Raw genomic sequence first — 25248 nt, 5'->3', positions numbered from 1 at the left:
TTTATACTCCTGGAATGTTCTGCTAAATTTCACCATACACTGTTCCACTCAGCCTCTGCAGGGCTCAGGTGGGCTGTGGGTTCTTGTGGCTGCCCTCTCCTCTGAGCCCACCTGGGACACCAGGGTGTGGGGGCAGCAGAAAGAATAGAAAGCAGCAGTTACCAGACTCTGTCAGCCAGTGGGATCATTTTATTTTCTTCATGCTTTGTGCTTATGCTAACATTTGCATAGATGCTAAAATCTGGTTTTTGGGGTTTTTTTAATAAATCTTTTCCTTTTACATTTTTTTTTCTTTTTGTCTTGGTCTATGAAAACTATTTCCAATGACTATTTCCACTTATGCCATATTTACTCACCCATTTTATTTATTTGAATATACAGGGTCTAAATACAGGGGCTAAACTTCCTGGCATTGTCTCATGGTATTGAAAACAAATACTGAGAATCTGAAAGGATGCATCAGACTGCTACTGAGGGGATGGATTGCTGATGTGAGAGAAACTGCTACATATGAAAGGGTGATATATGAAATGGAAAGTAAGTCAGATGAATTTGAAGGTATTTGTAATCTATTCTCCAGCTACATCAGAAGAGATGTCCTGAAATATGATAGAAGATAGTGGAGAGAGGTTGAAGGGTGAATGAAAGCTTTTGTTTCAAAAGGTAATAATAATAACAACTTATCTCCCTGCTTTTCTATTACTGTATTTTCCTTTATTTTTCTTCCTTCCTGGGAGATAAGGATGGGCTGCAGTTACACATGAAAAATAAGTGAAAGTCACGTAAATTTTTCAGTACATGTGTTCTGTTTGCAAAAAGACAGCATAAGAATCTGATGAAAAAAGAGCAATAGGAAGACATGTAAGCATGTAAAAATCCATTCCAGGCAGTAGATATATGCAACTTTCTGGAATCTCTTGGTGGAGCACGTATTAAATTTCTGCTTTTCAGTTGATCTGATACAGGTGTAGCGACGACCACAGGCCGATGTCATTAATTGTAACGTTCTGTAGGAGTAATCAATGAACTCTGTTTCCTGAAAACAGTTTCACCTTTGAGCTATTAGCGCTATAATGAGGAGGGAGCAGTATATGCTTACATAAAGAACTTAGAATCTATTAGCACCTGTGCTGAGCACTAGAGCTGCTGATACTTTGCATGCAAATTGTAGTCGTCATCTGAGAAGAAGCAGAGTTCATAGGTTCAATATTCTCTCACTTTCAATCTCCTATGTCAGATATGTCTTAACCAGCTGGGGGCAGAATTACATTCTGGAAATTAGTGAGAAAAAAAGGTAAAAATTGAAAATCTACTGTTTCTGCATCTAGCCTCCCCATTCATATGTTACAAGTCAGCATGAAAAATTCTAGCAAGTATAAATGATATCTGATTTCACATTATATTTTTTAAGTGTCAGTACTCAAGTAGGTTTACATTTGACAGGTGATTTAAATACTTCAGGATGTTTCTATAGCCATAAGAAAAAATCTTTAACAGGATAAAAAAATTGATGAAACTATTAATTTTGTACTAATGCAAGGAACATTACTACTCTTTCTTATGTGCAAATGTATGAGGCATTATATTCATCTTTATAATTTTTCTAAATTTTTCATTGCCTGAGGATATTTCAGGGACAGATCATTTATATTGTTTATACTATATTTATCTTCTATACCGATTCTTGAATGCTATGCTCTGAGTATACACCTTATTATGATTCGTGCAATCTTTCCATAATGCTGAGATAGAAATATCTGTTTTTCTGTAAGTCTTCTAATTTTTTATTTTTGGCAAAGAAATGGTGGTTTTTTTCACTGTATGCCAATTATATGCCAAAATAACATTTTCTTACCTACAGCAAATGTATGGCTCAGCCATCTCACGAGCTTTAATACCTTTTTCCTTACCTCTCTCTAAAAAGAAACAATTATGATGAATCTCTATGCTCAGTTTTTGATAAGCATGAAACAGTTCTCTGCTTAATCCTATCTGAAATAAAATTAAAATGGGTCTGTTGTGAACATTGCTACTCAGAAAGGAGACAGAAAGATCCCAACCATATACCAGCAGAGTAAAACAGTGCACAGAGTGAATGAATCAGTATTGAGAAAAGCACTCCTATGGGCAACAAATATTTTGCATCTCTGGCTCACTTTGTCAGTAGGTTCATGGAAGTTAAATTTTCATATAAAATCTCCCAAAATGGGACAATCTTTTGCCAGTGAAAATAAGAATAATCCACAGGATTTGTGTTGGCTTCAAAATCTAGCAATTTTCAAATATTTCTGAAAATTCATGAGTTTTTGTTTGGGCTTATATTTTGTTGAAAGCGTGTCTCTCACATCTGTGAGAAACATTAAAATGAAAAGAATACTTCACAGCTAAAAAGACTGGTTGTTTTAAATTATTTTCTCCCCTTTAGATTTTCCCAGTGAAAGACAACAGCACTAGGATTGAACCAGAGGATTTACTAATATCAGCGTAACTTGGCTTGCCACTGAGGAAGGTTGTCCTGTCCAGATGCTACTCTAGGAATATATAAATCAGTAACATTCTGGGATCTGATTTGCAAAATCACTCTCAATGTAGACCTGACTCTGCCTCAGTGTACATTGAAGCAGGTAATTATGAACGCCTCTGATGAGGTGATGATAGCTCATGATGATGTATCAGCTCTTGTCATAGCTTTCAGTTAACAGAAAATACAAACCAATATAGAGTGTATTAGTAATCAAACAAATGGAAGATCACTTATACAGCTTTATTTTATTGTGACCATGTTTCCTAAAGGATTATGTTTTGAACCTGGAGTAAGGGCAGAGTGACCTGCACTGACATAAGAGAACACAATCATCAGCTGGCCTCTGTTAGGCCAGAAAATTGCTCATTTATTTCTCTGTAAAAGGAAATTGAGCACGTGAGATCTAAAGCAGCTAACCTGTTTGGCAGCTCAGGCGTTACAAATAGTAATCTCACATAAAGTTTTAACTTTGTCTATAACTTTCTCTGCTTCTTTTAGAGAAAACTAGGGCTGTGATTTAGGTATATCTCTCTTATCTCATAAGCTGTCTCCATAAAAACAGTAGGAATACAATTTTGGAGCCCTCAAGTTCAAACTGGCCAATGGTTCAGCCTTTTGTTGAAGGGGAGGCAAAAGGGAGAGGAAAGAAAGATGGAGAGACAGACAAAACTCTTACATAAAACTTATTTCCATAGGAAGCCAAGTTAAACTGTCTTTATCTGTAGGAATGGTAACAGTTATGTAACTCTCCAGCTTACTTGAAGAGGTGATTAGCTGTTCCTAATTAAGCATTCAGCTACAACCCCATTATAAGACATTTCCCCTTCTCCAACAACTCAGTTATAAATTAAAAAAATTAAAATGTTAAACCCCCCACCAGCATGTCCATAAAAATCCCTTTGCATTCACACTTTTAGGGTTAAGACTTACTGACAAGTTGAGTACTTTATGAAGATTGTGATTAAATTGAGTAAGTACTTTTTAAGATTAAAGTACTTGAAGCAGCTTATTTTTAAAATATTTGCAACACCTATTGTTCCTTTGTATCCATCTCTGTGTCCAACAAAATCACATAATACCACAGAGTTTGAAACATAAGTAGATTTCAATACTGACTGTGCAAAAGTCAGTTTTAGGGACAGGAACAGGAAAATGTTTAAGAAATATTTCTATTTGAAAAAAAAAAGCCATGAGTGATTTATCTACCTATGAAGATGGCAAGGAAGGAAAAAAAAGCCCCAGAAAACAAAATACTTTCATCATCAGGCTCTGAATTGCACTTGGGTGTTTCTGAAATCTCTTTTTAAAGCTCCCATTTCTCTTTAAAGCTCCCTGCAGAAAGCCATTTTTCCAGGCAGAAACCAGAGGAATAAGAAGGATTTCCTGACGAGGCGGCAGAGCTGGGGAGGGAACCCAGATCTGTGTGTCCTTCTCACTTGGCTGCTTTTGTTGGCAGCAGCTGAGGGAGCTGAAGTACCCGTGTGATTCTCTGCAGACTGCATGCACTGCGATAGCCAAAACTCGTGAATGTTCTTACTTTGCAGTGCTTTGTTGTGCCTGGTAAAAGCTGTGGTGAGCGGGTACCTCATTAATTGTAAGGGATCTTGGGGTTTGTTTTGCACAGTCATCAGCTGTGACTTCTGTCTAGGTAAGATGCTGATCTCCATGTGCTGCTGTGATTTATTAAATTTCACCCAGTCTTGCCTCAGAATTGGGAAAATCAAGTCCTTACGTGTTGTCACGTGATATCCCGTTCACATTACACTTTTTGCACTATCTCAATTAAATTTACTTTGACTTCTATTAAAGGTTTTCTTCCAAAAGCCCTTTCTTATACACCAAACCAATAAATTCAATGTGAGGAAGGCTAGACATCGGTTTTTCACTCAGAGGAACAGAGACAAAAGAGGAAGCCTTTAAGATGCTACCATCCATCCTTTTACCTGATCAGTACATAAAGAACATGGTATTAAGAGTAAGGACTGAAGAGTTAATGTCTTACATTAATCTCCCCTGTTATATTATGTTAAGCAATATCTTCCTCAAATGACTGTACAATGCAGTACTAATAGTAAAATAAGTTTCATATCAGAATTTAATAAGAATTGTAGCTGTTGAATAATTTTCTTTATTTACATCCATGACAAAAGTGCATCCCAAATAATATATTTATATCTGCTTTGAAACTTGCTGAGATGGGTGGGATTGGTGGAAATTTACAGCCAGACCAGTAGACAAAAATATTCCTCAGTTTTCTCTCACCATGCACAATTATGAGTTTTGACTTCAAATACTTGTAATTACAGTATTCTGACATGATATCCTAAATATATATGTTTCACAGCATGACGGTGACTTTTAGCAAATTCTCTTGTCTGAGGTGCTTGGTAAAGTAAAACCGAATTAGTGAGAGTACAATAAGCAAGTTGCAGTGTTTAGATACAATAACCAAAAATAAAGCCAATTTAATCTTCCAAAGTAGGACAGCTTTTCAGTGTATTTGTGACTATGGAGATTTAGCAGTAGATTCCAAGTTGCATTTTAATAGCAAACTTACATAATTGTGAGTCCTGGTGTGGTACTGCTGAGTGTATTCAGGATGGAATTACTAGTTAGACAGATCCTGCTTAGCCTTGTAGTTAAAACATGCTAATAATTCACACATGTGTGTGACAGATGATAATAACCATCTTTATAATCACCTTTGGATATCTCTTTTCTTCCTCGCTCAACACCACCTAAAAAGGAAAATCAGTATTAGTGGTCAAGGCTGGGGATTAACAGTCAAGATTCTTGGGGTGTAATTTTTTAAAAATCATTTAGCTAGTTTTGTCAATGAGGATGTGCAATATCTCTGCAACATGTATTTTAAATAAACGTGTTTCATTTATTTATTAGTTTGCCTATTTATTTATTTGTAGACAAAATGTATTTATGCATGTACACAAAGATATTCACAAGGAAAAAATATTAGATGTATTTAAGAGATTTCTGGGTGCTCAGACTTGGTAAAGTATGCAGGACATTTTTTGTTTTGACAGAAAAGTTATTTGATATTGGCAATATTTGTTGCACATGCCTTCATTCTTACATGATTGATTGTAACCAGTGCTAGTCATTACATAACTTCAGGCAAATGTTTTGCTTTAAATATTCTATGCCTTAGATTCACCAGTTGAGGAATGGTTGAGAAAAAATCATCTACTTCTCAGGGTGTTGGGAGGCTTAATTAAGTGTTTATGAAGTATTTTAAGACTTTTGCATGGAAAGCATTACGGATGTGTAATGTAGTATTATTATTAATGTATATTGAAATTATTTTTTATCTCTGGCAATTTCCCATTACTTTAGAAAATTAGTCTAATCTAAATTATGGCCCAAATAGACAGAATTGCTGCAATTGCTTTAGTAAAAGTTCAATGATGGACTCATGTTGACTTTTATCTTCAACAATCTTCCCTTAGAGTCTCCCAGAAACACAGAGCTGCAGCCAGGCTTCTAATTGTTGGCTTCAGGCTAAAACTTTTGATCACTTTCGTTCTCTACTTTCTTTTAAAGTCATTGAATGAAAAGGCTTGATAAGATTTTATACTGTCTAATTCTTTATTTTGGGGAATATGAAAGACGAATTTGACCTTCCGAATTTTCAGTCAAAACTTTGGTAACAGGGAGCATTCTCATTCTTGTTTTCATTCATATTAATGCTGCATCTATCTCCTTTGCCCTGTAAAAAGCCATTAATATTGTTCTATTAACCTCTCTCTAAGTAATAATGACCTCTCCCCTGAAAATGTAATTATTGGACTTTTTTCCCCACAATAAATCTCATTTATTAGAAAGTTTGGCCTTGTGCACTTTGTTCTCTGCCATTTCCTTAAAAAAAGAAAATCATGCTTTATTTTCAAATAAGTACATTATTTTTATGCAGAAGAGTATTCTGTGGTGTGTGCACTTGGTCATAATTGGAGAGGAGGTGATGATGCTCAGTTTGATTATTTCTCTGCCTTTGGAAAGAAAAAGGCTGCAGTGACCACGCTCGACATTCCTTCATTTCTCACTGGTGACCTGGCTGTTTGTAGCTGCAGATTTTTGCAAAGAGTTTCTGGCCAGGTCAGTTTGGCTCTTGCTGGTGTCCAGCTCAAATGTTTTCTGCTTTAATAGAGAGAGCTCCTATGCCCTTTCTGCAACAAGCAGTGATTTTTTCAGGTGTTACCTGCAAAACACCTATTTCACCATTATCTCCTGAGAGGAGGAAGGAGGAGAAATGTGACACATCTCCTGATGTGTGTGGCAATGCAAACTTCTGGGGGTACTGGAGGGGAGGCAGGGGAAGAGCTTTCATTGCACTCCTGGTCCTCAAGCTGTTGCTTTTTTCAAGGGAGATGGTGAGAAAACTTTCCTGTATTCTCAACAGTAACAGAGCATCTCTAACCTCTCCACATCCTTGGCAAAGGAGTGGCTGTAGCAGAGGGAATTTTCTTCAATCCAGTGAAACAATGCTAAGAAGCAGTGTAAAGAGTAGTATTATTGTCCTGATTGTCCTGGTTCTTCTCCACTGCCCATTCTACTCTTGTTGGAGGAGCTGGCAGATGCTTGAGGACAGAGAAAGGAGGAAGGTTGTCCAATTCCTTTTCTCTGGCCACTTTCTTTCCTAATTTTGAAGAATCCTATAAGAAGAAATGTGAAAATCCATATAGTTTTCCCTTCCTATGGAGGTAAGGTAAACATCTATAATCACATGCAGGGGAAGAATATTTTTGTGGTTATAGCTCTAGGCTGGAAAAGGGAAAAATGGATACAGAGTCTGGGATAGGGTTTTTGTTTTAAACACAAACAAAATAAAAAAGTGTTTGCTTTTTTAATTGGACTGCTCAAATTAGAATACAAGTTTCTTTAAACATGAACTGAAATAAAGGCAGAAATTACAGACTGCATATTGAGATATAGAAAGTGAGGCTCAGTTTTAGGAGGATTCTCCAAGAATGTCAGAAAATGGATGTTAACTGTGCACCATGGACAGAGAGAAAGTCTTTCCATGTACTCTCCCCATCTTCCAGATTATTCAGACATGTTTTAATGAATGTTAACACAGAAAAAGGACTTTGTAGCATGTAGGTAGGTAGACATGAACTATACCACATGCACAATTTTAATACAAGGAATTTTTTTAAAGCTATATTTTTCTAACATTTGTTTGAACTTCATCCTTCAGAAAACTGCATTTTCTTCTTATTTCCTGGCTCTGTGACTCATCAAAATGAGCTGTGCTAGTCACATCAAATGATGTGTTTCATAGAATAAGACAGGAAAAGCAGCACACTGAGTCATTGTCACAGGGAGGGTGGCTGCCAAACCACTATTAGACAACATAGGGAAAAGCAAACATATTAAATGACTGGGGTCACAGAAACACAGCTTAGTGGCAGGAAATCACTTACAATCAGGTGAACATGAGTCTCTTCATCTTTTTTGTCTGTTTTTTAAGGAAGTGAGACATGTGCTATCATGGTGTTTGCCTACCAGGTCCTGCCCCCGCTAAGTGGAGGCTTCTGCCTCCACGCTCCATAAAATTTGTTGAGGTAGTAGAAGTCTCAGAAATACAAAGTTCTTAAGTAATTTCCTAAAAGTTTATGTTTATACCATGCTGGGACATACCTTTTGCACCTTCCTGAGAAAAGAGCTGTAATTCTGATGCAGCCATCACCTACTCCATGTGCCATGCTGTGCTGGCCACTGTCCCACCTGCACTGGCAGCCCTGGCTGGGCACTCAGCCCAGCACAGCACAGCCTGCCCCTTGCCCCACAGTCACAGGTGCATCTGGGGGTGTTATACACCTGGAACATCCTTCGGGACTTGACAGAGGAAGTGGAAGAATGAGATGGCAGTGGAGTCTTTATATGATGTTACACTTGGCACGGTGATGATACACAGTGAGATAAAGGGGTGTGGAAAAAATGGAATTGCAATTTAAAACTATTGCAAACCAGGATTTACTTTTCCTGGTAAAAATCTTTCAGTTCTGTCTAGGTCCAACAAATTTCTTTAGTTTAATTTATAACCTTATTCTGAGTACTCAGGTTATGCCCCTTCCTAGAGGCACTTAAGCTTCTGTTTCAGCTCCCTTAGGAATGAAGGTTTTTGCAAAAATACTGTTTGTCTCCTGTGAGCAGTCAGTCAAAAACAAGGCCCAGATTTGACAAACTTGGCTGAGGGACGGAAGTCCCTATTTAAATTCCTGTAAATTTAATGAAAATGAGTAAGTGGCCAGAAAAAATAGTTTATGCTAATTATCGCTCACCAAGCCAAAATTAGCTGGCTAGACAAACAGGCTTCTCCTTCTCTATATAGCAAGAATTATCTTTTTCTTGCTGGGGCACTGTTCCTACAGGGAAGATGAAGTACATAGGATAAACATTTGTGTGACATAGGAGTTTCTTTTGTCTTCTGCTGAAATAATATGACTGCTTTGACAAAATTTTTCATTTTTTAAATATCTATGTGGGAACAACAACTACAAAAATTTCTCAGCATATAATTCTTTCCTTTTTTTTTCTCCCATTGATTCATCTTTGAAATTTGATAACTGTCCATAATATCTGTGTTATTTTTTAGGCTGGTGATTTTTACAAGTACCCTGCTTCTTATTAGGAAAGCAACATGTATCCTTCCCCTGCTTTACTTTAATTATTATTACATTTTAACAGACTCATGAACAGAAAACAAAAATCTGGCAATTCCATTATAATAGCATGTTGAGGTGGATTTGACTTTCTTTTTATCACTGTAAATTTGCTCATGTCTTCAACAGGCTTAAAAAGAAACAAAGACACACAAGCACACACATACTGTGACAATCTGGACTCAATAATTATAGAAATATAAATCGTTATGCTGAAACCCCAATATTGGCATTTGAGTGCATTACCAAATCAAACTGATATTCAATTTTTTTCCCAGTAACTAATTCTTATCTCTAAATAATTTGGTAGGATTTTTCCTGTGATTTGCTTTTCTTTTCATATTGTTGCTGACACAAACAGGAATTGTCATCTGTAGAGTGTGCCATGTCCACTTACATCAGCATATTGTGTTTTTTTGCTCAATGCCTTGTATTATTGTAATCTGTCAGAATATAGCATTCCATTCATTACACAGCTCAGATCTTTAAATACTACCTGTGAAAAAATTTGTCAAATTTCTTCCTTAATATTGGAATTTGAGGAATGCTTTTGCTGGTGTTTTGCTCTTCTGTGTTCATAGGGAAATACCCACATTTTGTATTATTGAGGTTACTGCTTATAAATGTGAGCACTTTTATCTTTCACCCTAATATCACAGAGGACATAAGGGATAGGAGTTCTATTCCAAAGGTATGTAGGAGATGGGAAAGGCTTTGTTGCACCTGCAAATTCAGTTAGCAGGCGCTGTTCTGTAACTGATTTCTATTCTAGGATGTACAGAACAGGAGCCAGTAGCAGCTTCTGCATCCCTGCACAGAGGTCTGATATTTAGAACTACTAGGACAGAAGGCCTGTGGCTGTTCTACTTCATTGCAGACTGACTTATCTTAACAGAAGGGTGAAACATAACTTGGGAGTATTGATGAGAAAACAAAGCTCTCACATCCTCTGATGAATGCAAGAGGAAATATTGGGTAAAAATCCCTTAAAATTTCTATACAAGCTCAGGAGAAGGGGAAAAAGTCATGAGCATTGAGCCACATAGTGCTGAAGGGAGGACCTCCCCATGTTGCTTTTCTTAGTGAGCTCAAAGAAGGATTGCAAGGACTCTGGCTATCTGAGAGTGAAGGTGTTGAGAAGGCAGCACTGGTGCCCTTGATATACTTCACTTTGAACATAGTTGAATGGTGCTTCACTAACTTTACTGAGGAACCCTGTTGAGTACCCTGAAGTCATCAGGGATGATGAGGAGCACCCTTCTTATACTAGTATGCTTCTATCATAATTTACTTATTTTTAAAAATTATTGCAACTATAAAACAGAGAAGAAAAAATACAAAGATACTTGATTCTCAGTCAGGCTTGTTATTTTTATTTTAAATTTATGGCAACGGCAAAAAAAAAAAGAGACTATCAATTCATACTTTTTGAATGTGGAATCAATAATACTGTGATTGTGTTTTTGCCTTTTCTACAGATAGTGCTCTGCATTGGTGGGATTAGCAAGGGAGCATTAGCAACAGTGGTGTTCTCTGAAACACTTTCAGTTTCTACAGCTGGCTGCTTTTTCTCCTGGACCAAAATTCATTTGAGCTTTTTGTTGTGTTTGATTTTGGAAGGTTAGTTTGTGACTATAGCAAAGATCTGCTTTCCAGTCTATTTCAGGCAAACAGGCTTAATCAGGTTTGATAGACACACAGATATGTGCACACACATCTGCATCACTGATTTCAGAATGCTTCCCAAAACACTCACTGTGTCTGCAGACCCTACTCAGGGTTTCCTGGTATTTTGGTATGAAATTAATGTGAAAAAAAATTCAGTTTTCCCCGACAAGCTTTCTTTTGAGAGTATTGAGTTGCTGCAGGAATGTCATTTGGTAACTCCTTTGGAGGGTAACATTCTCCACCCCAAAAATTTTCCTTGTAATATGCTACTGAGCTAGTCCACACAAAACTCTCTGTGGTAATTCACTTTCAATATATTTTTTTTATTTTCAGCAGAAGAGGACTGCAAGCCTTCTTTCACACAGTGCATCCTGGCTCACTTCCTTGTCTTGGAAAAGATTGTTTTAATACCTGTGAACATGTGCATTACAAGAGACATACTTAGACTTACTCCTTCCTGTATTGAAAACTGAGCTCTGAATATTTCTCTGGGAACATCAAGCATGGAGAATTAGCACATTGGACAGAGAATGCCTTCCTATCCCTGAAAGAAAAAATGAGCAGACTGAGGCAGCACCACTGTTACAGGCTGAGGACGAGCTCCACATGACTCAGAAGTGAAAGAGAGAAATGAAACCAAAGCCTCCTACAGCAAATTTCTTCCTACCTCTCTCCTCCCTTTCCCCTACCAAACTGTATTGTCTTAATCTGGGAACGTGATTTATTTCTGAAATATCTAGTGGGTGGCAGAGGTGGGGAGCAAAGCTGCACAAAGCTCCCCAGAGCTGCTGACCGAGGTAAATAGTGTGTCATAACACATTTATCAAATAATAATGGAAACTGTATAGAACACATAGGAGAAGGAGGGGGAAACCCCCTTCCCCACTGGGAAGTTACTGAATATTTCAGCCAGTTTATAAAAGTATGTGTGCATGTGTTTGGAAGGGGGAGGTTTTTCTAGCTCCACCTCTGCAAATCAATCATTGGCGTGGGATGTCTGAGCAGACAAGTGAAATGGATGAGCGCATTATGGATCAAGGAGGTGGGATTCCTGCCTCGGTTGGTTTGAGACAGACCACCCAAGCACTGTGGGTCTAAGATGAGACTGTAAGCAGAGCTCGTAGAGTTCTGAAAGGCTGAGGCTGCAGCCTCTGACATGGTATGAAGGTGGGGAATAAAATAAAATTGGTGATAAATAAATTTGCCATTTAACAGGTGTGACTTACCTGAACTGATGTTGTTCCTAGTGTTTTTTTCCTTTGGCTGGATTTCCACTATAGATAAAATGAAAAAGAGAAAATATGACAAAGGTGTAATAGTTATGCCTATTTTGAAAATAAAGTTTAGGCCAAGTAAAAAAAAAAGAAAAGAAAAATTTAACGATTATGTATTTCTACATTATTCACTGTTTGCCACTAGTCACTTTCAGAATACAGAAGCCAGAGTCAGATACTCCCACTGAAATTAAGAACTTTGCATCATAAGTGGTCTATTGAAGTCATCAAGAATTACTTATGGAAGAAGACACCCTTTCCATGTGAAAAGGGCTTACAGGACACGTATGAATATTACCAAAAAATACCCAAGTTAAAAGGAGCCAGCAAAGACAGTACCCTTATAAATAAATGTACTGTTAAAACTCTTGAATTTTTTGCAAGAAGGAAATAGTTATGAGGTTTGGAATGATCATCTTCAACAGGGAAACCTCTTGTAGTGCAATTGATCGCCTTTTTATATTTATGCATGACAATCATGATTGAAGGCTGATCAGTCTACATGTAGTAATGAATTAGATTAATTTTAGGTTGTAAGGAAGAAAAATAGGAAATATAGAAAATGATCCATAGAAAATTATCTTCTTTTTATTTTTCTAAGAAAAAAAAGTGGTCTTGGTGTTTTTCTACTACATTTTAAAATTTTATCATGCTTTAAAATTTTGAAGGAATATTGAAACTTTGTAGCAACATTTATCTTATTTTAGACTATCTTAATTGTTTTAAAATTATTTTAAAACTGTTGCTAAAAAAACCACCAAATGTGTCTTTTAAAAAATGCTGTTTTCCACCCATGGAGTACCTTTCCTCCTGGCTTGATCACATCTGATAGCAATCCATTGGCACTTGCAGCCACATGCAGCCCCCCACCCTGCCAGCTCAGACACTGGTTTATCTTGGCAGCTGGGCCAGAGGCTGTGAGGTGAAGCCTTGGGACACTTTTACACCTGCCAGGGGATGCCCTGGCCACAGAGGGGAGGTGCTGGTGCTTTGTGGCCCCTCTGCCTCCCATAACCAATGTGCCAGTGGGTGTCAGCTGTGCCCCTGGTAACGGGGTGACGTAGGAGGCTGAGATGCTTAGCAGCTAAGTTCCTGTATCACGTTTCTCAGGAATGGAGATGTTAACTCCCTGTGTTCAGGCTGGATTTCAGCTTCAGCATTCATAGTGTGTCCACCTAAATCTCCCCTGAAGTTTTAATTTGATACAGTATCATTCATTTGGTGTTTTAAATTGTGCAGTGCAACTTTTTCTCCCCACGCTCTTGAACATCTGCTTTGCTTCAAAAGTTGCTGAGTTCTGCCTGCAAGAGAAGATATTTTTTATTTTTCTTTTTTTTTTTTCTTTTTTTTTTTCCCCTCAAGTTTTAAGGGGAACTAACTGTCCCTGGGCAGGGGATGAACAGTTGATGTTTGTGCTGGAGAACAAGGCTGCAAGACTGGAAAGAATCCTTCTCTGCCCAAAGGCTTTAGGCACCCAAGCAACTGATCTACAGCCAGTGCTATAAACTGTGGGCTATGATTGCAGCTGTGATCTCTGCACGAGATTTACAGCCCCTGGATCTGCCCCTGATGTGTTCCCAGCCTGACTGAAGCAACTTGCTACGTTCCCAGCGTGTCCTTGCAGAGCGTGTTGCACATCAGGCTGGGGGATATCTGGAGGCTGCTCCACAGCCCCATCAGTTCATGTAGTCCACCTACAGCCTGACCACTGGTGGGACAGTTCTTCCTTGTCTCAAGTCTATTCTTGGCACTAAATGTGGTGTTATGTAGGTGCTCAGCTACTACACTAGTGACTAGATCTCTAGATAACAACAAAAAAGTGAAAAAAGTGCCAGATAGTGCTGAAGTAAAAGGAAAATTCCTTTTTAAAAAGTTTATTCAGGGATTTCTTACCACTGAAGCTATCTGGATATTACCCTATTTCTCTACTGCTGGTGTCTGTGCACTGAGGCTAATTGCACTCATTCATGTAGAAGTTCAGCAGTTAAACAACTGTTCAGTGAGATAGGGGACAGCAAAGAGACCTGCCCTGAATGACAGCAAAGGAGAAAGTGAAGATCTGTGATCCTGTGAATCCCCTTGCCTTCTCTGTTCCCTTATCTAGAGGTTTCTCCATCAAGATGTCCTTTGTAAAAGAACCTTCTTGCTATATCTGCTGTGCACCTCCTTAACACATCCTCAGCTTGCCACATTGTAAGGCAACCTCAGAGCGTGAAACCCATGCCTGATAACTCTGCAGCTAAATTAATATGTAAGAAATGCAGTATTAAAAAGGGCCAGAAAAGACTGATTTGTTGTTGAAAGCATTGTCTAATGCATATTGTTGAAAGGGTTCTTGTACGCAAAGAAGACAGGTTTCCTTGACATAAAGAATAGGCCTTGATCCCATAATTATTTTGGCAGGTGCTTAATTCCCAAAGTGTGAGTTATCCTATGAAATTCAATGCACATAGTGAAACAAAAGAGTGGGAAGGGAGGAGGAAGGGATTACATATGCTGAGAGAAAGGCAAGAGAGGCTCTCTGAACAAATGGGACTGAAAGGAGGATTGAAGGAGGAGAGGAAAGGTGACTGGTGGATGAGAATAGGAAAGCAATTCAGATTTGAAGTTGAATCAGCAGTTGCTGACATGAATGTGACACTAATGGAAAGAATTTGGGAGAAGAAGAGATATAAGGTAATAGATTTGTTCTCTTCAAAACATTCTGTGTGCAGGTAATAACATGTAGAATTTGTTTATAATAACTTAAAGTTACATCTCTTGGTTTCAAAGTGAATTCATGGTCAGAAACAAGGAATGCCGCACTTACCTGTTTTTCTTTCTCTTTCCTTCTTTCTTGAAATTTATTTCTGGAAGTCATTAAAATTCAGATCCCATCACTTGTAACAAATGATGTGAAGTGTTAGGTACAGTACTTGGAATATATGTTTGTTAAAATGAAGGAAGAGACTCTTCCAACACTTTGGGATTTTATGAATGATTTACATCTGGTGCTAAAGTTCATAAATGAAACGTGGGAGAACCAGATGCTTCATTTCTTGACTGCATCGTGTCTGCACATACTGATGGTGAATTGAAAACAGGAATGTCTCATAAATCAAGAAAATCTATTTTTGTACTCTTGATTTCTATTCTGAACATCCATATAATACCCAAACAAAAGTGGTAAAATTGGTTCCTTGAGAAACTCTTTATGTTTAGCAACAGTATGGACATGTTAATAAAAAAAAAAAAGGAGAGGAAAAAGGGAACCCATTTTCAGAATAAAAAGTGTTCACTCAGAATGAGCAACTGTTCTTGGAGATCAACATTGAAGGCACTTCATTTAGCAAGAGAAAGACTGAATGGAAGTTCTGGGCAAAATCAGCCAGCCATACAAAGAGCTGTGGTGTACAATAAGGTGACATTTCAGAGCTTTTGGCATTGGGTGGAAATTTACTGACATGATAAATGAAGGCAGAATCTGACCCACCTACTGAATAGGAAGATTGGAGCCCACAAGGACACATTTGGAGAGAAATGAGTGAAATTCAGATGTTTAATTTTTCCATCAATATTTTGGAATGGTGCTCTTAGCCTACCCTCTTTTCTTGTTGACATCTTCTACTGGCCTAAGAACTGTAAACGGTACATCTCATGATGTTAATTAGTTTAGTTACTAAAACTTTTGTAAATAGGCTTTTAAAATATAATTTATTAATCCATAATGAAAGAATAAGCACAGGTGTGTCGAAAGGGTTTTTTAAATAGAACAAATAGGTTCCCACTTCCTTGATTTCATAGTTTGTGTTTACACACACATTTTAAATTATTACTTTACAATTCCAAAACTACCTGTGAAAAATGGCAGGGTAACAATGATGAGTTTGGAGGAACAAGTTGTACCAAAGGGTTACCGAGTAGCAGCTGATGCGTGGTAGTGCCCACCTGTGTCCTCTCAGGCTCCAGCAAATGCAGGGTGATTGGAGTGGGCTCAGCCCACTGTGCAGGTGTGTGAGGCTGACTTGACTCACCTTGCAATGCTGTGGGGGGAACTGTGTGCATCCAGGCAATTCTTGCAGCTCAACAGAAACTTGTTACCGTGTGGGATCTTGTTTGTGTGCCTAAGCCCTGGATGTGCATACCTTGCTATTTCTGTTAACAATTGAAAACAAATATTTATTTAAATTTATTTGCACATCCTACACACAGATTGAGTGTAGGGAGTGTAGGTGTGCTGACAGAAGGGAGATTTTAGGAAGGATTTCATAAAGGTGAAGGAAATGGCTTAGCAGCCAGGTTTCAAGGAGGCACCCCAAATGCAAGGAGCAGCCCCAGACCATGGAGGGCCTCGTGATGGTATCAAGGGATGCACTGCTGACACAGAAGGCAGAGCTGGTGAGCTGACCTTGCTTTCAAAGGCAGGGAGGCAGATTGTATAAACACACCATCAGCTCATGTATCTCCTACTCTAATGTTTCTCCTGTGGAAGCCAGTGAAAATTTTTGCCTTTTATTTCAATGAGAAGAAGATCAAGCCCTTCTAGGGGAATACTCCATTTTGTGCTGGGCATTGTACCCACTTTCAGTCTGAGGTGGAGTCACTAGAAGTGACAGAAGTGCCCTGTACTCCTCTTAGCTACTTTGCTGCTCAAAATCTGTCCCTAACTAATACAATTTTCTATATGTCATAAAACACAAAGGAAAGCACTTTTCACACCAAATATCAGAAAAGCCCTCTCTTTTCTCAACTGCAGAAGTAACAGAAATGATGTGTTCATTTTAAATTCTATTCATGTAGGCCCTAATAAAAGCTATTATAAAATACAATTGTGTGGAGACAAAAAGAGAGATAATATCACTATAGCTCAATATAAAATTTAAGTAATTAAGACATGAAAACTATTACACAATTTACTATGAATGCAATGTGAATAATAAAAGGTTTAACCATTTCAATTCTGTTTTGGTGTTTTGTTTTTTCTTTTTTTTTTTTTTTTTAATAGCATCTTTTGCAAATCTTTGAAGTTAAAATATTGGAATATAAAGATCTAAATTCCATTTTATTTCAGAAGCTGAGCAGGGCTGAAAAGTAAGGTTTTCTAAAGAAGTCTTGTACATAGTTTTAGGTACTGGTGTAAATATGGCACTCTGTCACATAATGGATTATACATGAAAAATGTCAGTTTCAGGTGATTTTGATTGTGGTTGTAAATAAAACAGGACACACTGAGAGAAGTATTTCAGCAGTGCAAGCTAAGCAGCTGCATAATATGAAATTGTGTAGATAGACAGATGGGTCCCAAGATTAAAACAAAAGCATCCATAAGAGTACTGGAAATAGAAGTATTTTGAAACAGGAGGTCCTTAAACTCTGCATTTTACTTTCACATGATTAACTACTGTGTCCTCTCCTGTGATGGGCTTCAGCAACCCTACTGGTAAATGGTTGAGAGAGAGCTCACTCTAGCCTTTCTCTAGTTGAGTGCCTATCAAAATTCAGTGTACTTAATAGACATTTAAATAGAAATTTAAATATACTTTTATGTATATATAAAAACAGACATTAATAGCCATTAAAAAGACATTATTTTCTCGTGCACTGCCATATGCACGACAGTGCCGGCTAACACTTGGTAACATCTGCTCAATGATCCAGCCCTATCTTTTTACTTCCTTCCGGTGTGATGATGTGTGTTTGGTTTTCCACACCAAATTTGTGGCCAGCATTAGGTTCAGGGTGATTCCACGGAGCTGCGAGCCCGAGCAGGTGGTTCAGCAGGTGGCACTCTTCCCCTGGGATAGCCCGAGCCCGACCCAGGTGCCGCTCGGGAGCCGGAGCGGGAGCTTTGCAGGAGGAGGTTACACGGCACAGCCCCATCTGGCACTGCTGGCAGCCAGGGACTGGCGTTTGCCAATGTCCAGCTGGGAATGCATTCTGCAATGGGTCAGCCTGGGTGGTTTGGGGGCCATCCCGGGCTCCTTTGCCACTGCAGACACCTCCACACCTGTCCTGTGCAGAGCAGAGAAGCAAGGACCATCTTTAGCACCTGGGCAACATTTAGCCTCAGCATCCACATCTCCCCAAAAAGCTACATGGGGAATGGAAACAAGGTTTAGAGATCAGTGGGATGCAGCACTGAGGTCCACTGAGCTGTTAGGATGGCATTTTCAAAAAAAAGCTCATGAATCTCGGTAAATCTGAGGAGAGCTTGTTTGCTAGGTCTTGAGAAGCTGATGATCTGCAGTTCCATTTATCATAATTTTATAGTACTCAAATCTTCATTTGCCCAAACTGGAGGCCTCAGTTTTGTAAAATCCTAGTCTTCAACATGCATTAATTTCTTTTCTGTAAAATGGAACTGCTAATACTTACACATAGTGGCTTCCAGGTGTCTAGTAAGGGGTGAAAATGTTTGTGATGTGCTAGGAAACAAAAGATAAAAAATTTAATTGAGCACCATCCTTATATTTGTTGTTTATGATGAAGAATCTAATTGTGAAATTTATCTCCTGAACCTTTGTCTTCTCACTCTTTTCCTAGTCTCATGGCTTGTTTCAAACTGGGATGAATCCTCCCACACATCACAATGTGTAAGCGAAATAATGATAAAATGATACGTAATGATGTAAATGTAAAATGACAGTAATGATAAATTTGGCCCATGAGATTTAATTTTTTTAAATTGGTTCATTTTGTAAATCACCATTACTTCTTAAAACTTCAGAATACTTTTATCCAATAAAGTCATATAAATGACTCAGATATTTGTATACTTTGAGATCAATCATTAAAAAAATAAATAGTGCAAGTTACACAGGTCAAGTCTTAGGATAGGCTTTATAGGAAGGAAGAGTTGCAGGTTTGTGGTTTTGTAGACTCGCCAGTAACTCATCCCATACATAGTTTAATATTTGAGATATAAATTATTCATGAACAGTTTTTAGTAATCAGTGAATTAGCCACTTGCAATTAAAAAAAATTGACCTCCTCTTCTTGCATTTAATCTGAGTAGAGTCGGTGTCATTGCTCTGTGATTGGATCTCATCTATTTTTATCTGTTGGAGCAGCTGTTTTGATCCAAAATTGACAAAACCACTCTAGAAACCTTAAAAAAAGGTAAATCATATATATATGTGACCCTTTACTCCGCACAGAAAGACATTGCAAGCCATCCAAGAGCAGAGCAAACCTTTAGCCCTGTGTATTGGGCCTGGCTGAGCTGCAGTTGATTTTCCTATGGCAGTGCTCACAGTGCTGTGCTTTGCACTGGTATCTCAAAAACTGGTAACACAGCAGTGTTTTGGCTACTGCTGTGGAATGCTCCAGCAGCATCAATGCTGTCTCTCCAAAATTCCAACCCCTGACCTCCCCTGCCAGCAGTCTGGGAGTGGGAAAGATCTTGGGAGGTGACCATTTGGACAGCTGAACCAAATTGTCAAAGGGATACTCCATACAAAATGGTGTCTGCTCAGCAATAAAAGCTAATTAGGAGAAGGAGAAGAGGGAGGCATTTGTTGTTTATGACATTTGTGTTCTGGAGCAAGCACCACATGTACTGAAGACCTGCTTCACTGAAAGTTGACAGACATACCTTGCTTTCTGGAAGTAGATAATTTTTTTTTTTTTTTTTTTTTTTTTTTTTTTGCTTCTGCATTCTCAACCTTTCCTTTTGTTTGGTTAAACTGTGCTTATCTTGACCAGCAAGGGTTGATTTCATTCTTATTTTTCCCTGCCTCTCCCACCAAGAAGGGGAGTGATAGAGAAGCTTGGTGGGCAACTGGCATCCAGCCAAGGTAAACCCACCACACAGCCACCAGAAAGATCTAGAATGCCAGATCATATACACCAAATATTTTGACACCTCTACTTGGAAAAGTAATGTTATTTTAGTGTACATAGCTCTTCTGTTCCATTAACAAATATGGACTGAAAGAGAACAGTTACTTTAGAATGTGAATTCTAAGAATTTAAATTTTTCAATAAAGTACAAAATATTCTTTGAAGATGTTTATGAGACAGTAACATGGACGATGCCAAATATCACATTCTCCATTTTGCCAAGACTGCTTTGTTCCAGTGCCTCACTTTTTTCATCAGGCACAAACTGCTGACAGAATGTCAGTGTAATAGGAAAAGGCATCATTTGGAACAGTTATTAATATAAAAACCAACCATGTCAGAAAAGGGTTAGCCATCCAAATGGACAATTTCAACAAGACACAATTAAAGTTGCATTATTTCCCTCCCTGGAGCTTAGAAAGAGGATAAATTTGCCTTGTGTTTACCTTTTTCACTTTATCATTGAAATAGTTAACCCTTTTTTTTTTTTAAAGCAGTTATACCATCTTATCTACTATACCTTTGATTTCCTCTTATCTTCATAGTTACTACACTGTAAATACTTGTTTGTTCATATAGATTACATTGTAGAAAAGATAGCAACAAAAGGCCCTATGGTACCTTCTGTATTAGATGTGAGAGGTAGTATTTGGAGTTGAGTAGTGTGCACTGAGACATTGAAAGCAATGTTTAGAGAGATAGAAGAACAGAAAGACAATTTAAAATGAAGAAAAAAAGAAAAAACCCAAACCCAAACCAACTTATGAAGACAAGATTTAGTAGAGAAAGGATGGCAGGTTATGTGAAAACCTGTTGAGATGTCACAGGGAAATGTAAAAAGGTTCAGAGCCTGGAATTTGACTAGAAGAAAAGAACTACCTTTAAGAGTAGTTTCAGTTAAGTTTCAGTGGAGTACAGACTGAAAATCTGATTTAATAGGTTCAAGAAGTAGGCTACAAGAGATTAATTCAGCAGGAAATTGTAGATGATGTAGACAGATAGAAATTCAATAAGCTTGGCAAAAGAAGGAAAAGCAGTCTGGATCCTAATGCAGGAGTATATGTGGAGAAGCATGGACATACAAAGGGTAAAAGAGACTTCTGCCCATATATTTCATCACAATTACCATAAAACAGTGCAATAGATTCTAGTAAGAACTGATTACAGTGCTGCCAAAATTTTCATTCTGTAACACATTTATGCTCTGGCCTCTCCCTTAAAAATTTGTCTTCTGGAAATTCTGAAAAAATAATGATCTTAATTTTTTATTGAGTTTACTAATTAAGACAATTAAAAAGTTTTTTCTTATTGCTGGGTAGTTTTTTTTCCATCTATAGTAATTCTTGAAATGATAGAAAAATATTTTGCAAATTTTTATTATTTTTTACTAAACCCATAAAGGCAAAACTTTTCACCCAAGTCATCATTTTAAAGTGGTAAGTAAGAATTTAGTGTACTTAAAAGATAAAATGAAATTCAAATAAACAGCAACATAAAATATTCATCTTGTTATTCTCAAGCATACACATCCCAGTTATTAGAAAGAGACCACTTCTATTAATATACTTGTAACCATGCCTAACTTTTCCCTGATGAGCTGGAATGGGAATATATATGATGATTATCAGTAGATTATTTTGAGAACCCTACTGGGGAGAAAAAAATATAATTTTGGCCAGCAACAGTCAAGGTAGCTCTACCTGGACAACGTGCTTCCTTTCAAGCCTGACAAATGCCATTTTATTTTCTGTGTCCAGCCAGCTTAAAACTAGAACCTGGGAGCTTATGCCCTAAGATAGTGAGCCAGCATCCAAGATAAGAATTCAAATTGTGCATGCCACAATGTGCTGTGTCAGTGCTAAAGGTCCTGAGCTGGTGTCTCCTCTAATAATTTTTGTTTGTGCAAAATTTAGTGACAGGAGTGAAATTTGTGCAGACAACCCCTTCCCCACTTTGCTCAGTCTTATATATGACACTATCAGCTTTTCTTCCAGAGGTTTTCCAGAACTCTGGTGTTTCTTTTGGTTCTGCCTGTCTTTGTTATTTTTTCTTTAATTGACATATTCAAAGCAGAGCCTAAGAATGCAAAGATTATCCACTTCCAAAATCTTCTCTCCATGGACAGATCCATAGAGCATCTACTGAAGAATGACAGCTTACTGTTCATTCTAATTATAGTAAAGGGTAAATGTACTGACTGTGAGTAGGGAAACTGGGAGCTTGTTTGCCTATAAACTTTCTCAAGTGTCTTCTGGAGGCACAGTGTCTCCTCAAGCACCATACTTCACTAGCAATCTCTGAAAATGCAAAACAAAAAAATAATCTTAATGCATGTGGCAGATAAGTGGCAGAAGGTAGATGTTTTAATGTAAATTAAAATAAAATTCTCAAGCTCAACTGCCTGAAGTGTTCAGGAGTTAGCTGATGGTATATAATAGCTGCTCAGCCTTTTTCTTTCTTCTCGGTGGAGGCAGCATTGATTGGCTGGGCTGATTATAGCCCTGCACATCAAAAAGGTGCAAGTTGTTCTTAGCACTAGAAAATCGGCTCTTGCATGTACAAGCTTAATGCATGATAAGCTATATGGTGTAGACATAAATTTTGTGTGCTTGAAATTGAAGTGAACTTTGCTTGTATCCATGTAGATATGGGCAGTAGCTGTTAGAGTCTGTTGCAGCTCATATTTATTGCTTGTAGTTGAAGTAAAAATCAGTGCCATGTGATTTTATTCAACTCAGGGAAAAAAAAAAACCTAATTGTCCTTCTGCCAAAGTTTAAGTGCTACATTTTTTCATTAGAATTTAACAAATGTTCATCTTAAAATAGACTGACAATGGGTCAAACTGTTCCACTTTATCTGTTATGAACTTAAAATTTATCAAAGCTAGTACTTGCTCTTCCTAAAGCAATTTGTATTTTCACTCCTGTATTTAATCATCAAATTCTTCTTTGCAACTACTGTTTAATAGCCACAACATCCTAAAATATTTGAAAAAGATCACTGCAACAGCCTTTTTCTTTCACCTGCCTCACCCAATGTGTTATGTAGATGTTTTAGGGAGTTAGTATTGCTTATAAGTCTTTAATGCAGAAATTCAGTATTTTATGGAATATTCTTGAAGAGGATAGCTGCTACCTTGTCCAACTTTTGCTATCCCTCTTTATCTTAGCCAGCCATGACCATTCCATGAATGGGTGTGATTCAAAGCCAGTTTGGAGTGCAAGTTAAATCTTCCTTCTCCCTTTAGATTTTTATTTTACTTCATAATTTGCAGACCCACATCCTGAGCCGGGACTTTTCTTGCTGTCGTAATATAACTAATGGTAATCTTGAGGAGGTAGGTGTGATCCAGTATGAGAAAGGGTATCTTAATCTTGCCCTCTCTTGGTAAAGTATATTAAATCCAGGATTTAAAAAGTAGACTAAGCATTGATGGGATTAAATGCATTACATATCTTTATAGAAGACACATTTATTCTTCCGTGTTCAGTGCTAAGTCCCATGTTGAACTAAATCCAAAAATGAGATGTAGATTCTGGCATATCTTAAAATGTCGAACCAGATCTCTTGGTTCTTGCTTTGATGTGGCAATATTCTTTTAGTGCCTGAACAACATCTTGGGTAGAGGTGAAAATGTAACACAGAGCCTTTTAATTTCATTGTGTTATTTATAACAATTATCTAAATCAAATTAGAAGTAAATGGCTACTAATCTTTGTCTGTATGTGTATTCGTGCCCAACAATTCCTAAATGCCACTAGGAAATGAGAGTAATTTTGATATTAAAATGATTACTACCATTTTTTTAATAAACTGATGCGACTTTAGAAGTCTGTCCCTGATATCTTTCATGATTTAGACATCACACAAGCTGTAATTGTGCTATTAAAGGAAAGAGAGCTAATCTTTTTGCATTTGAAGTAAGCCCTCATCATCAGACCCGACAAAGCCAGACAGATCAAAAAAGAGTAAAAAAGAGCATTTAAGGAAATTAGTACAAGTGTCAGTTAAAAGGTAAAAATTAATGCACTTATTATTGAAATACAGTTGAAACCTGCGTTCTTTTCATTTCTTTGATATTGCTAAAGCATAAAACATTCAATTAACTTTCCATTGTGTTTGCGGGGTAGCAGGGAAAGGCAAACCATTGTCAGTGAAGTGTTAGGTGTGTAGGTGGTGTGTGCAAGGCAAAAATGATTAGATACAAGAGGAGGGAAGAGCAAAGGCTTTTAGTTTGCAGTCGACAAAGACAGTGAACTCCTTTACTGTGTTCCTGCACAATGTTCTTGCATGTATACTTCTTTTCCCAAAGATACAGTGCTGAACCTCTGAGAAGGTAGCACGCTCTCCTTTAATCCTCACTGGGGAGCATTTCTTTTCCTGATTATTATTATCTACATCATTAAAACCTGCATGGTTTTGCACCTCTTTCCTAATAAAAAGTGAATACAGATAAATTGATACTATTTTGGATCATTGAATAATAGTACTTTGCAATATAGGTGAAATAGATACATTTAATTCATACTTACCCTCAGCCATAAATACGAATTCCCATGGCTGTATTCTTTATTCTTTGAAAGCTGTTACTAAGAGTGTTGATTTGAAAAAACTGATTTAGGATATTTCAAAATAGATCCTTGATTTACAGCTGCTATATGTTGGCAACACTGAAGCTGCAAATAATTTGTAGTAAGGCACTAGTTTTCCTATCCTTTGTGCTGTTTAAAGTGAAAGCAGCTTTTTTCCCTTTTTTTTTTTTAATGAGAGCACTGTAATGATATAAAAATATATAGGTAAAATTATAAAAAATCACATAAAGCAGGAATATCTTGAACCCATTCAGCTAGCTTATTAACAAAACCTTCCTAATATATTGATGGAGATGTTTTCTCTCTCCTTCCATTATCCCTATATTTTATATGGATTTTAGTAATATTAAGACTATGCTGTAATGTTCAATATGATTTAATTAAAAGAAGTACTTGCTAATTGGCATAAACTGTATGTGTGATTATTTTTCCATGTATTTATGATTTTTCAATAAGAGAACAGCTGCTAAATATTTTCTTACATGCTGATTCCACTTAATCAGCATTCTTCTTAATGTAAGCAAGAAAAGTTAGGAATTGTGTTTTACAAATATGTTCCATGAAAACATCAGCATGATGACAAAGTCATACCCTTTGGGGTACAAATAAGCAGATTTACCATAAAACATTTCTATATAGATAGGAGATAAATCTTACTTTAAAAATCCCTTGCAATATTGAGCACCTT

At 37.4% G+C, this 25248-nt stretch overlaps 1 long non-coding RNA gene across 1 annotated transcript in view; it reads left to right on the top strand.

Moving 5' to 3' along the window:
• Nucleotides 1–12661, top strand: part of LOC141729325 (uncharacterized) — a 129299-nt gene extending 116638 nt beyond the window's left edge. Inside the window, exon 8 of the long non-coding RNA XR_012580704.1 lies at nt 11209–12661. This is a non-coding gene — a long non-coding RNA (uncharacterized LOC141729325). The remainder of the gene's footprint in view (nt 1–11208) is intronic.
• The last annotated feature ends 12587 nt before the right edge of the window (nt 12662–25248 follow it).

This window comes from Zonotrichia albicollis, chromosome 6, assembly GCF_047830755.1.
Source record: "Zonotrichia albicollis isolate bZonAlb1 chromosome 6, bZonAlb1.hap1, whole genome shotgun sequence".
Taxonomy (NCBI): domain Eukaryota; kingdom Metazoa; phylum Chordata; class Aves; order Passeriformes; family Passerellidae; genus Zonotrichia; species Zonotrichia albicollis.
Note: the sequence above shows the minus strand (reverse complement) of the source record. Positions and strands in the feature narration are given on the sequence as shown.